We start from the raw sequence: 16,122 nt of genomic DNA, 5'->3' as shown, positions 1-16,122 counted from the left end.
CAATGCTGGAGTGATAGATATAATTATACGATAACTATATCAAAGGTAGATGGTCTTCCCAGCTACCTTTGAAGTCAATCACCCATGCCTTCAACATATCATTCAATGTCTAAATGGTGTGCTCTGCCTTCCCATCAGTCTAAGGATGGAAGGCAGTACTATGCTTCACCTGTGTGCCTAAGCTCTTCTGGCAGGATCTCCAGAAATATGAAGTGAAATGAGCTCCTCTATCTGAAATGATAGACAAAGGAATCCCATGACATCTCACAATCTCATCAATGTAGAGTTTCGCATAATCCTCAACTCTATAATTAGACTTCACAGGGATAAAGTGGGCAGACTTAGTCACCCTGTCACAATAATCCATATGGAGTCATGTTGTATCCTAGTCTTTGGAAGACCAACCACAAATTCCATATTAATGGACTCCAACTTCCATGTCGGAACCTCAATCATCTGAGTAAGACAACTAGGCTTAAAATGTTCTGCCTTAACCTATTGACAATTAGAACATTTGGCCACATGTTCTGCAATGTCCTTCTTCATGCCATCCCACCAATAGATCTGCTTAAGATCATGATACATATTGGTGGAACCTAGATTTATGGAATATCTGGAACCACGGGCCTCTGAAATGAATCTTATTCTCAAATCATCCACATCTAATACACACAACGTGTTCTGGTACCTAAGTATATCGTCATCTCAAAAAGCAAAAGACTCATTAATGTTAACCAAGAGTGAGTCCTTCATCTCTATCAACAAAGAATCAAGATGTTGACCCTCCTTGACTTTAGCTACTAAGGATGATTCAGAACTAGGATGAACTGAAAGACCCCCAGAGTAGAGTAAACTAACCGCATACCCAGTCTAGCAAGTCTATGTATATCTTTTGCCAAGTCCTTCTTCTCATCCTTAACGTGGGTTGTACTTCCCATGCTCATCCTACTCAATGCATTAGCTACAACATTAGTCTTACCTTGATGATAGTGGACATTAATTTCATAGTCCTTCAACAACTTAAACCATCTCCGCTAATGTAGATTCAACTCCCTTTTTGTGAACATGTACTAGAGACTTTTGTGGTCTTTGAACACATCCACATGCACCCCATACAAGTACTGCCTCCACAGCTTCAGTTTAAACACCATAGATGCTAACTCCATTTCATGAGTGGGATAATTCTTTTCATGAACCTTGAGTTTTCTAGACGCATAAGCTATCACCTTACAACCCTTCTTCAGAACTCAACCCAAACCATTCCTAGATGCATACAATACACAGTGTATTTCTCACAACACTTAGGCAAAGTAAGTACCTGGGCTGAAGTGAGTCTATCCTTGAACTCCTGGAAACTCTTATGACAAGCCTCCGTCCATTCAATCATGGCCTTCTTCTTAGTCAAAGATGTCAGTGAGGCAGGAATGGAAGAAAAACTCTCCACGAATCTGTAATAATAACCATCCAATCCCAAGAAGCTACGAATATCTGTGGAAGTAAGAGGCTTTGTCTAGTTATTAAAACCTTCAATCTACCTAGGATCTACCTCTAAATCTTTGTCAGACACAACATGACCCAGGAAGGTCACTATCTAAGTCAAAATTCGAGCTTCCAAAATTTGGCATACAATTGGTGTTGTCCAAGTACCTGCAAGGTTAATCTCAAATGTTGTTCATGATCTTCCTTGGTCTTAGAGTATATGAGAAAGTCATCAATGAATACTATGACGAAGGAGTCAATGTATTCACGGAATACCCTGTTCATCAGATCCATAAATGTAGCAGGTGCATTCGTGAGACCAAATGACATAAATAGAATCTCATAATGACCATAACGAGTATGAAAGTCTATCTTAGGGATATCTCCATCCCTAACCCTGTGCTGATTATGAAGATGAATCTTCGAGAAGAAACTAGACCCTTGGAGTTAGTCGAACAAGTCATCCATTCTGGGAAGTGGATACTTATTCTTGATAGTGACTTTGTTAAGATGCCGATAATTGATACACATTCTACTGGTTCCATTTTTCTTTTTAAACAACACTGGAGCAGCCCAAGGGGATATGCTCGGCTGAATGAAACCCTTGTCAGTGTGATCTTTTAACTGCATCTTCAATTCTTTGAGTTCACCTAGAGCCATTCTGTAAGGAGAAATTGAAATTGGCTTATTAATGTGATCTACGTCGATACCAATGTCAATATCTCGAGGGGTAGGAACTCCAGGCAAATCATCAAGAAATACATCTTGGAACTCATTTACTACAGGAACTAAGCCTATGGAAGGAACATTGTGATCTAAATCATTAACATACACAAGATGTCATAATAACCCCTTGGATACCATTTTATTGGCCTTAAGCTTCAAAATGAAGGGATTAGGATGACTCGAGTTTTACCCCTCAAGACTAGCACTTCTTGATTAGGGAAACAAAATCTTACAACCCTACTACGACAATCCATACAAGCATAACTAATATGAGGACCATCAATACCAAGAATAACATCAAAATTATTCATGGGTAACTCAACCAAGTCTGAACAAATAGTCTTACCACATACAACTATTGGTCAATCCTTGTCTACTTTATTAGTTCTTACATTTTCTCCTAAAGGTATACTAACAACTATATGATCATGCAAAACTTCAGGAAATATCTAAAAAGTGAGAGCAAGCAAAGTACTTACAAAGAAAAGCATAGACCTTTGGATGAACCCCTTGGTGGTAAAGTCCCTTCTTAAACATGCACTTATCCTTGATTTCAGTACTTATCTTCCTTGAAAAATTCTTCTCAGCTCGCCTTGATTTGTTCCCTGCCCTAATATGCTTCCTCTTCATGTTTTTTTTTTCACTTGTTAGATATGTACCATAAGCCTGGAAAGATCCATTCTATAATGTTTCATACCTTCCCTACACTCCTCCTCGATATACATAGAAATCTTAGACCTTGTGTAAATGAGAGGATTCATCCTCGTGAAGTCTCTTAATCTGTTAGCCATGGTGCTGACACAAGGGTTCTCCATGGGAACACCTTGTTGCTCCACCTGGGCTGTCATATCCTGAGCTTTTAAAGTGATGGTTTGGGCAATCTATACCAAGGCTATCCTCAATTCTCCATCTGTCAACACAGTAGGGTTAATAGGCACTTCCATTGTAGCAGCTGGAGCCTGAGGAGGAACTTGATTTACCTAAGCAGCTGCTCCTCCAATTTTTCCGCCTGCGTTTCTCCTCGTATTAATCTTTCTAAATCTCAAGAGTTGATGTTATATATGCTCTTAACACAAAGAAATCTGACATTATATAAGGCACGATACGATTAGAAGAAGGGAATTTTCCTACGCATCATGTAGTCTCGAATCCAAGATAATGGTGCACTTCACTACCATGACTTAGAAACTACTCAATGTGTTTGAGGTGAAATTTTCCTCAAAATTTAAAATAATTCTCTAATACAAACTTTGTCAGGATCGGAATCTAGAACCCTGATGAGACCGACATCGTTGACCTCTCAAATGTCGCAGACAAGCCTACATACGTCATACTTACTTCATCTAGGTTAATTTTAGCGGAAAATTTGAAAATTTTTATGGCATACATTGTACATACTACTTAACATCATAGCGTTCATAAATCAACTATCTAATAAAGTGATAATGAAATGAAAGAATCATATTATAATTTTATGTAACGTATTATTGTCAAAACGGCACCATTATAAAGTCTGAAAAAAGTGGAAAAAAAGACTAGTGGAACATGATTTACTAAATATATCCTATATCTAAGCTAGATAATAACGGTAGACATCCTCAAAATCATGAGGGCCTACTATGTCCGGATTAAAGCTCCACGTCTGTATAGTTGTAACGTCAACATGTAAGCTCTAGCATCCACTTGTTCCTGCACCTAAAATTGTAGAATTGTATGGAATGAATACAAACTTGTACTAAGTATGGGTATATGCAAGCACACACAAAGGACATGCATCAGTAAGAACAACTCTTTCCTAACAACATGATTATGGAAAGTCAAGTTTGTGGACTTGCCAAATTGGGTTTAGGAAAGTTAGTGAGCTTTTAAAATTTCAATTAGAAAATTCATGTCATGAGAGTAACATGCATCATCATACTTATCATACTGCATACAATACATAATATCTTGCACATAGCACATTTCGTTTTGCATATTGCACATAACATCTTACACATTGCACATATCGTTTTGCATATAGCACATAATATCTTCATATCATTCGTTCATATGCCATGATACTTTGGAATCATGGAGTTGACATTAAGACTTCCCAAAATGAGGGGTCAACAAATGGGACCTCAACTAGGGAGCCTTCTTTATCAAACACAAAGTCTGCTTCATTCATTTAGACGTACTTCACTTTATTTTTTTCATAGGCTAGTGTGAACAACAACTATACCTAGTATGTAGTTTAAGACTTTCATGGGGTTCTATGTGCAAAGATCAAGAATAATCTAGTGTCATTACTTAGGTCTAGATCACCTCTTGATTATCCTATTCTAATACTTTTGGTATCATTCATTTCATTATGTGCATCATTTAAGGGTGGCCTCATTCATTCATTGGGACTTTAAATTTAACCGACATACATCATATGGGCATTATGAAATCAAGTGTCGCCCCCACATCGAAAAGAGGTTGAATCACTAGCCAAAGTGACCCAAAACAGGCTAGCGTATATGGGAATTGAACCCCGTCAAATCCCTATATTGGCACTATAGGTTCGAAGACTAGGAGATATAAGGATACCGATACCTGACATGCCGGATAGTCTCATCTCATGAGATTTATGTGAACCTCCGCCATTCATGAAAGAATGTATCACCGCTCATAGCTAGTCATTGGGTTCTCAGCATAAAGTTCCACTACATTCAACTCATACGTCACGGAAGACGGCTTCTGATATAAGGACATCATAGCTCAATGAATGATTTCTCATCACATCATTAGTATTAAGTGTATATTGATCTCAATTTTTTCATTAGAGTGTTAATAAAGACTGGTAACTTCATTAACTTTACACTCTGATAGGTGAGTATGTTTTGGTAATATTTACTTAGGCTCATTTAAGATTTCTCTCCTTTTTTACATTAGCCTCTTATCATGTTGTCACAACATTCATTAACTTTCGCACATTTTTTATTCATAATTACTTATACCTTATTACGTGAATGATCATTTCATCATATGCCAATGCACTTAGCCATTTAGTGTGTTTCACACTCTTACTTAACCTTCATAGGGTTTAATCATTTCATTGTTCTTTCATCATATGCCAATGTACTTAGTCATTTAGTGTAACACACTGTTACTTAGCCCTTCAAGGGTTTCATCATTTCATTACATACATCTTAGTGTCACCTACTTTTAAACATATGCTAGACTTATGGGTCTATACATACAAGCAATGAGTTTTCATGCATAGTTCCTCTAAGTGATTTATATATTCCTAAGATTATGAGGTTCAAGACTTATGCATCTTGTATGTATGCATCATGTATGACCTATGTATACCTACAGAATTTGGACAAGAGAAATCGATTTCGAATCCCTTGGAGAGCACTTACATTTTTATTTATTTTTGTTTGATCCACAAGGCTTGGGGACCCAAGATCAAGCCCCAGCGCCTTCATTTTATTTTTCCTTAATTTCTCTCTTAATTTTTTTCTCATTTGTCATGAGAGAATGTACGATCGAACCCCCACAACCTCATATTCTTTTTATTTCCTTCTCTTTAATTTCTTTCCTTTTGGCCGAGGTGGTGTGGGTTCGAACCCTCATAGCTCCACTTAATGTTTTTCTACTTAATTTTCCTTTGTTCTTCCTAGAGGTTGTGGTTTCGATTCCCACACGCCTCAACCCTTTATTTTTCTTTTTGTTCCTATTTAAATCTTATTGAGAGGTGGTGGTCTGAACCCCACTCCTCTCATTTCTTATTTTTTCAATTTTATTTTTGGATCAAGGCAAATGAGTTCGAATCCCATATGCAACATTCTCTTTTTCTCAAATTCTTTCAATGACATTTAACTTGGTGAGGTCACAGGTTCGATTCTCACTGACCTCACATATTTTAATTTATTTTGACATAAAATGATAATCCCCTTAGCTTGGCCGAAATTCATCAACAAGATGCTGGAAATTTTTAAAGCAGAGTTTCTCACCTCTTTGACATTAAATGTTTAGACGTTTTAAGTAGTTTTTAGTGAGTTAGTTAGGTGCATTTTCATGGATTTATTTGACTATTAGTTTCACTCAAATCAGAATTTTTACATCACTTATGAACATCACGATTTAAGCAAGTTTGTGCACATTAAATACATCCATAGATATGACATTTTTTTGAACTTGAATCCAAGAGTTTATATCACGACTACACATTGCACATACATCATTTTTTACTTAATTTCGGACAACATGCTCAATATTCACATAATTCCAAACATACAAACATAAACATAATCATCACGAAAAGACATTACATCCCTAATTTCTACCAGCAAACATCCACAACCTATGATTCATGGAAGCTAGTGACAAGAAAATGCAATGGGGAACAACCCTAGTTTTTGGAATAGATTCGTCTAAACCTTAGGGGTATCTTGGGAAAGGGACAATGAGGGAAGATATCCCATACCTTATTTTGACGTTAAAACCTTGAACTATCTGCCCAAACCTTCTCCAAAATTTCGTCTAAGTCCAAAAGCTTCAACACTTACTTGACCGAAAAACTCCTCTCTTTGCCTAACGTTATTGGTTATGTTTTGAATAAGTTTTTAACGTGAAAGTTCTTCAAGTGTGAAGATTTTTAGTTGCTGATATGTTCTTGTGATTTTTGTAGAGGTAATGTGAAAGAGAAGAGAGATATTGATGTAAGAGAGACATAGAGTTAAACGTGAAAGAGAGTTAAAGAGGTGACGTAGTTTAGACTTAGTCAACTAGGACTCTTTCAAATAATATTAATAAAAATCAGATTTCCCTTTTATTTTAAATCAACCAATAAATATTAATTAATTAAATTAATTACCAATTTAAATAAAAACAATATATATCATTGCTTCCACCTAGGTTCGAACCCGGGTGGAGCAAGACTTTACTTCAAGGGAAAATTTTCGGCCCTCTCTCTCGAAAATACGCCTTCACCTTATTAATTAAATAATTAATTACATATTTAGGATAATTATGATGCTGCCCTTAGCCTGAAAAAAGACCATTTTACCCCTAGACCCTCAAAACATAACGTTTCCCCTTTTTAAACCTGGTAAAGACTCATTCAGGTAAATCTTTATATTAGGGAGCCCTACATGGACGGACCCAATATCTACTATCTCAAATAACTGCCCAAGTTAGTTGGCTTAGCTTTCACAAGGGTTGAGAGGTCTGATTCTACGCGCATCAATCCATGTGAACCCTGTCTAATCATAGGAAATCTAGACATATTAAGCATTATTTAGCATAGCCATTTTTAGGGTTGTTACACTATAGGTCCCTAAATTAATTAAATTAAGGATTTAATTAATTAAAATAAGGCCAAAGTGTCGATTAAAACCATAGTTAACACCAAAATTCCTGATTTTGGGCAAGTCAACTTTATCCTATGTTTAATCAACTTAGGAGATACTTTTTAATAATTATTTAATTAATTTATTTAAGTAAATTATTAAACCCTAAGTTTAATGAGTAAATATAAGTTCTTAAACCTAAAAATCACGTACAAACTAATAGGTAAAAAGAACATAAAATCAATAAGTAATGAACGCAAGAAAAAGGCAAAAAATTTATCTATTTTTCTAGGGTGATTTCTAGGTTTCTTGAAGGTGGTCTTCCTAGATTAAGTTCTTCATAAGATATGGCTTTCTCTCCTAGACTTCTTTCTCCAAGAGAACTTTATTTCGAATGTTTCAAAGATCTTGAAATCTAGGGTTGTTTCCCGTAGTTATTTTCTAACTCCTTCCCGTAGTATCCTTGTTACGATTTCAATGTTGAATAGGTTAATAATCATGTTGTTGGTATGTGGTTCTGGCTGATCTTAATGTGTATGGTTTTGGATTAAATAATGATTGAATGAACCTATTAATTGGACTTTGTTGATTCTAAGTGTTATTATGTGAATTAAAAGAATGATACAATGTTAAAGATGTGCTCGAAAAACAAAATGTTATGTATGAAGATGTTACGGTTTGTTGTGCATACTTGTTGTTAATATGACCTTATAAAGAGGATATATTCATCCAATTCTAATATGATTATATCCATGATGTTTAAAACATTATGCCTAAAGTTATGTTATAAGGTTGGCTAAAAAAATCTCCATGAAATCATAAGTTAAATGGATGTTTGGGTTATGCTTGTAAAATGGATAACAATGTCTTCCCTGAGAGTTGAATGGAATTGTCTTACATTATGGATTTTAAATAATGATGGAAAAATTGGCTAATGAGAATCTCATGAAACTATATTTGAATAAATGTTTGGCTTGTGTTAATAAATTGATTATGAAATTATTTCCAAATTTTCTAGGCCAATATCAAATTTACACAATATTATGTGCCCAATATTAAGCAATGTCAAATTAAGCATGACCAACAGACAAATGAATCCATTCTAAGGGTATGTCAATCAATGGGAAATGTCCCAACATACCCTATACTATCTTATATGACTAAAATGTTGGAATGCCAAATGAATAAGCGCATCTAAAGTAATTCAAATGAATTCATAAAAAAGGGCATGCTGTTCATTGGGAAAACTCCCAACATGCTCCAAACGAATTGATATATGAACTCATGAAACTCATTGAATGAAGTTCTCATCGTCCAGAAACGATGATATGAATCTACTAAACTAAAATAAGTATAACATAATTAAAGGGGTCGAAATTAAGTAAGTTAAGTGACCAGAACGGGGTGTTAAAGGAAGTGAGACGAGTCTCACTTACACCTAAGATACTATGTTAAAAGAATACTCACGTATGAAGGTGTTAGAATGTGTGAGACCAATGTCGATAACACCTATGGATGATATGTGAGGACCATTCACATTCATCAATGTAAAGTAAGGATGATATGCAAGGAAAATTCGCATTTCATCAATGTAAAGAAAGGATGAAAATTCATCAAAAGAGTAAATAAATCTCAATCACATTCTATATGTAAGTGTAAGGACAATTCACACTTAATAGGTAAAGAAGAGATGAGAAATCAACTAATGATCTATGACTACCTGATGCTAGAAGCAAGATTCGATGATGTATGAGTTCAATGTAAATAGGAACTTTAGAATGAGCTCCGATAAACAAGTTATGAGTGGTTATGCCTTCTTTCGGCAAGGCCGGAGGTTCACATAATTCTCATGAGATGATACTGTACACCACGGTGGGTATGGGTCTCCCTAAATCTCCTAGACATTGAACTATGCTGCCAACATAGGGAACTAGGTAGTGGTTTTCTACCTAAGCGATCTAGCGATGTTTTGGTTTCACCTTGGCCAGTGGCTCAACCTCTTTTCGGTGTGGGAAAGACACCGAATTTCATGATGCTCACATGATCTATGTCAGTTAAGGTTGGAGTTCCTTAAAGTATGAAATATAATGAAATGAATGATACTGAAGGTGTTTGTGCAAGACAATCAGGTGGTGTAATCAAATTCAAGTAGTGACATTAGGTCATTCTTGGTCATTGCACTTCATGATCCCAATGAGAATCTTAAAATTCCTCCTAGGTATAGCTAGTGTTTATATCAGCCTACAATGAAGTAGAATTTATATTTGCTAAAAAAAGGACCTTGGGTTGAGGTCCCATATGTTGGGCCTTCAATTGAGATGTCTTAATGCTACATTCAAAATTCCAAGGTCTAGTAGATATGAAATATATAATATATATAACATTAAAAAATTAAATAAATAACCTATAACTTTCCTAACATGAAAGTAATGAAATCAATGGAATGATCAATACAGAATGGCTTATGAAATGTAATGAATATATAGTGTAATGAATGATTCGAATCTTCATGTCATGAAAATGAAAAAAGCCAAATAACATTGGCATATAATGGATTCCTCTATTAGGAAAATATCAAAGACAATAATGAATTCAAATATGCTTATCCAAAATAATTAACTAATGTTTTTAGCCAATAAAGATTCGCTTATATAGAATTCATGCCCAAAGTAAGCAAGATCATAAGCTTTAGTGATATTCCCCAAGAACAATGCACGTCTTGCAATCAACAAAAGAATGAGTATATTAAATAAGTAAATTGACTTATAAATATATTCATGCCCCAAATTGTAGTGAAGTAATTTCCTTAATCTCTTGAATTAGTTACTTGATTCATTGTGGGTATGGGACTATAATGAATCATTGCACTTGTAAGTAAAACATAGGACCGGAGGATTTATTGAACTACACAAAAACAAGAAGAAAAAGAGTGAAAAATAATCTAAGTATACAAAGAGGAGCTCTCGGCCTAAGAGGATCAAAATCATTAATCTTTGCCCCATTCGTTCAAAAGTTATATTGATGATACTAATATATTGTAATCACATAGAAAATGAGTTGAGTGATTCGAATGCATTAAAATACATCATATTCATACCACAATTCACAACCGACGAATTAAGAAAGTCTAGTGACTAGACTTTCCAGAAATAGCATGTCGTTTAGGAAGAGCTTTCTTTGATCGTGCATAGCCTTATGTGTATGTGTGCATAAACCCATTCTTAGTAGAAGTGGTGTAGTAACCCCTACTATTTACTATTTTATAAATGCAGGTTAAGGGAAAAATTGACTACTCTTGCAATGGTTTGGACATCAGCGTTTCTCCAAACCATTTTGTAGGTCCTCTTAATCTTAAGGATGCTACAGTTTTAGTGTAGTCCAAGTTTGTTGTCCCTAGCGTTTCTTTCATAGTTTTATTTGAAGCTTTTGTAAAAGGTCGTGTTTGGAAAACATATTTATGATATATTTTTATTCTGTTTCAAATTTATTCTTATAAATATATGGTTGTTTTATTTATGTTGAGATTACTATATGATGAATTCATGAAATAACTATATGAAGTCTATGTATACTTCATACGTTTAAAAGTTTTAACTTTTATGCAAAAAATAACCATATGAATGTATGTGATGAATTTAACATGGGGCTTGTCAGCGACCTCTGAGAGTTCAATGATGCCGATTGCGATCTGGATTCAAGAATCCGAGTCGTGACAATTGAATCTTCAACAAAGAAGACAGTTAGAATTGTTGAAAGATTACGACATGAGTGTCCTCTATCACTCCGGAAAGTCCAATGTGGTTGTGGATGCTCTAAGTTGTATGAACATGGGTAGTGTGTCTCACGTAGATGAAGCCAAGAAAGACCTAGTGAAAGATGTTTACAGGTTGGATAGGTTGGTTTTGAGGTTGGATAATTGTCCGAATGGTGGTTTCATGGTTCATAATAACTCCGATTCATCATTTGTTGTTGAGAAGAATTCCAAAGAACACCTTGATAAATCATTGATAGAGTTGAAGGATTGGTCCTTGGCAAGCTTAATGAGGAATTATCCCTGGGGGGATGGTATTATAAGGTGCCAAGGAAGATTGTTTGTTCCCAAGGTAGATGAGTTGAGGAACCGGATCCTTGAGGAAGTGCTTGGGTCCTGCTACTCCATTCATCCGGTTTTGACAAAAATGCACCATGACCTTAGGTAAATATGTTGGGGGGAACGTATGAAGAAGGACATAGCAAAATTTGACGTTAAGTGTCCAAATTGCCAACAATTAAAAGCCGAACATCAAAAACCAGGTGGCTTATTACAAGGAATCCATGTTCCTACTTGGAAGTGGGAAGACATAAATATGGATTTTGTAGGGGGTTTACCTCAGATTCAAAGGAAATTTGACTATATATGGGTGGTTTTGGATACGTTAACCATTTCTTCTCACTTCATTTCCATCAAGTCTATGTATCTGGGTGAAGATAACTCTAGGATCTTCATAGATGAGATTGTGTGTCGTCATGGTATTCCCTTATCCATCATATCGGATCGGGGTGAAAAATCACATCAATGTTTTGGAGGTCATTCCAAGAATGGTTGGGTACTAAGGTGAAGTTGATTAACGCTTTTCATCACCAAATAGATAGTCAAGCGCAACGTACTATTCAAACCCTTGAAGATATCCTTAGGGATTGTATTATCAATTTCAAGGGAAATTTGGATAAGCATTTTCCTTTGGGGGAGTTTGCTTATAATAATAGTTTTCATTCATCCATTTTAATGGCTCCTTATGAAGCCTTGTATGGTAGGAGGTGTAGGTCTCCTATTGGATGGTTTAAAGTGGGTGAGCCTTCGCTTGTTAATCCTGAGTCTATTCTTGTTATTGAGGGTCTTGTTGTGAAGGATAACCTCTCTTATGAGGAAGTTTTGATTCAAATTATTTATAGGTAAGTCAAGAAGTTAAGGAATAAAGAGATGGATTTCGTAAAGGTGTTATAGAAGAATCACCAAGTTGAGGGGGCATTATGGGAGGCCGAAGCCGACATGAATTCCCGTTACCCTCATCTATTTTATAACTAAGATTAGTAGTTCTTACTAATAATGAAAATAATAACTAAAAAACTTATGTTTCTTTGATTTTGGAGAAGTCTTGCAAAATGTGAATTTTTGAATAACCTTATAAAGAATTACAGTGAAATAGTACATTTGAACTTAAAATTTTTCCCTTTGGCTTGTATGAGTTATCTTGTGCATTTTGATATGATGGGTATTTATGATATTATAAGTAGCATGTTGATAAGTTAAACTTCAGCATAAATGATCCATGTAAAGTATGTTGAGATCGTGATGTTGTTATGAGAAGGATATTCCTCATAATGTAATGTTGCGCCTTATGTGTGGTAATTGAAGTTTTGAATTGCCTTGTGTAAGTGATATGATTGATGTTTTAATTTATTGTTGTTGTTTGGACTGCTAGTTTTGATCTATTCCTTCCTTCTAAAGTATATTAGTGTCATTCGGGGAAGAATGTTCCCAAGGGAGGGATAATGCAACCATTCGAAAATCCAAGACTTGTCGAAAAGCCTAATATAAGGGTAATGAAGTATAGACACTGTTTTTAGGCCTAATTTAATGTTCATAAGTCATTTAGGAAGTTTGGAAACAAAAATATCCAAGAACGTCCATGACATTTTGAAACTAGTTCTAGGAGGTACTAGCTTGTCTAAGCCTATTTTATGAGCTTTTATGAGTCTGAAATCCATGAAAATTGGTGGAAGGATAGATAACATGATTCATGGTTGAAACATTCTGGTGCGACTCACCAAAGACCAACCAAGGGCCCTTATAGAGGACCCTTGCACGTTGGTGTCAACACTGCCTGGGCAGTGTGCACCCACGAGAGCGCAATCGACGGGGCGTGTGATGATTGACAGGGCATCGATGCCAAATTTTTACCAAAACTTACACATTCTATTGTAGTTGACAAGAACGATGGATGTGCAACACGAAAAGGCACAGTGACTGTCGACTCACATACGGACGGTCAAACGTGCTCTCGTCTATGAGGGTCTATTTTCCTCCACGTTTTAAGTTAAGTCCTAGATCATTAATAAAGTTGTGTGGTGGTTATTTAGGGATTTATGGAAGCCTAATTAACTAATTTAACTCCCCATATAAAGACCCCAACCCCCTTAATCTAATTATACCTCTCAAAACAAACTCTCTTCCTTCTCTATTCTTTCTCTCCCTATTAGAGGACACCATTGAAAACTAGCTAGGGGAGGGATTTGGGGTCTGATAAGGAAATAATTCACCATAAAATCTTCATCAAACATTGAGGTATGTGATCTAATTCACCTTTGAGACCACTTTCCTCAAAGGGTTCCTTCAATGTATTTTCAAAAGTTGAGTTTTTATGTGGGTCTTTCTCAATCTTTAAAAATATGTTGTGAATTAAGTTGTTTATGTTTTCTATTAGATAATATGAATTGATTAAAATTTATTCTAACCAAATATTTACATATCCTGATGGTTTGGTCTAGTTTGTAGAATATAAACCTCTACCCCAACCCCTATGTTTGATTTTGATATAAATTAGGTTGTGTTTGGTTCAATTAACTTGGTCATTGATTGAATTACCATTCGATGATATTTTTACAATAATCATTAAAAAATTTAATTTAATTTTATCCTTTCATGCTAGTCCTTAAAATAGCATTTATGTTAGGAGTGAATTGACCTGAGTATCTTGTCTTAAGCTATGATCTAGTATTGAATTGTAACATAGTGTTTATCCTGTCTTGTTATCATGTTGATTAATTATTTATGATGATGTATACCCAAAATTCTTTTGAATGAGGGTTCTTGGTAAAACCTTGATGATAAACTATGAAAGAGACTTGGTAAGTCTTATAATCTCTATCCTTTACTTCAAATTGTGGTTAATTGTGATTAAGTCATGATGTTGTATTGGAGTATGCCTTGTATTAGGATTGATAGGGTGGTATGATGTTGAATTGATATGTCCTGAATATGTTGTAAGGTTGATTAAGGTGTATATGTCATAACGATGATGATGAAAACCAATGTGTCTTATCATGATATATAATGCTAATGTGCTAACCTCACCTATATGAAATTTAATAAAAGGACATATACTCATGAAATTATTATTGAGATATTATGATGATGATCTTATAACAATGTTAGACCCTATGATCCAAACTAAACCATGATCCATAATTAAAGGCTTAAAGACACTTCAAAAAGGGACTCAAACTTAACATCAAGTGAACTAGAGTGAGGAGTGTCCCTTCCCACATAGGGAAGGTAGGAGCACTAAAGTACTCTTAAAATTGGAGACTACAATGCATGTAGCATTTAGAGGGTCCCAACTATATCTCCTAGTTCTTGAACTATGTTTCACCCATAGGAATACTATCTAGTGGATCCACGTAGTTGCCATGTTTTATGTTTTTGTACTACCTTGGCAAGTAGTCCCCCTTCCTTCGGTGTAGGGTTTTATGACACTGGATTCAACACTATATCATGTGGTCTATGTTGGTTAGGTCAATATGTTCCCAAAATGTAAAATGAATTGAAGGATTGAACTCTAACTAGGACAACCTAAGGGGTCTAGCTTAGTTTAGGTAGGGGTATGAGACTCCACTTAAGCATTACTTGTTAGGCTTGAGGGGAGTCTTAGGAGGATTTTATTATGTATGATTATGCATACAATGATATATGATACATATATGATAAACTTACACATTGTTGATACTATATGTTAGTTTACATATGAATATGTGTTGTCTTATATTATTAAAGTAAGATGAAATGTTTATCTAAATGTCGTGTTATGTTAAGTAGGGTGTCACTCATGGTTCTTGTTGGGTTACTTTATTAAGTAAGGTTATAGGGCTTTGCTTTGTCATTGTACTTGTTGAATTGGTAGGTGTCCATAGGTAATTTTCTTATTTTGTTTATAATGAAATGTACTAATATTCATGTTTATTGTTAACATGACTTGATGATAGAGTTACTTGAGTATCTATCTACTTATATGATATGAATGGTTGACTTGAATAGACTTGATGTTGTAGTATAATGATGAACATGCATATGCATTAATGAATATGCAAGAATAGTTTTTAAAGTCTTGTTGAATGTGCATAAAGAATTTTAAATAAAAATTTCACACTTTATGAATTGTCCTTTTTCTTAGCATATTTTTCAAGAATTTGTGCATATGGTCTCATACTTAGTATAAGTGGCGTACGAACCCCATTTCTTCCTTTTTCCCAACATTTTAGGTTCCGGTCGTTGAAGAGTTTTTGAAGGCAACTTGAAGAAGGCTTGGATCCTTTGATCTTCAAAGTAGGGCAGGCCCTCATTGTCCGAGGGTGATGACAATATCTACCTTATGTTGTTGTTGTTTTAGTTCTAAGAATCCTATATCCTATCTCCTTTCATTTGAGTACAGATTGTATAAAGCCTATATGTTGCTCTCATTACATTGATGTTTGGGCTATGCTCAAATTGCAAATTGTTTTAGATGGTTATGAGATGAGACAATCTTTGAAGACTATGTTCTATCCAATATATATATAT

Source organism: Solanum lycopersicum, chromosome 6 (assembly GCF_036512215.1).
Source record: "Solanum lycopersicum chromosome 6, SLM_r2.1".
In the NCBI taxonomy this organism is placed as follows: Eukaryota; Viridiplantae; Streptophyta; class Magnoliopsida; order Solanales; family Solanaceae; genus Solanum; species Solanum lycopersicum.
This window is presented reverse-complemented; position numbering follows the sequence as displayed.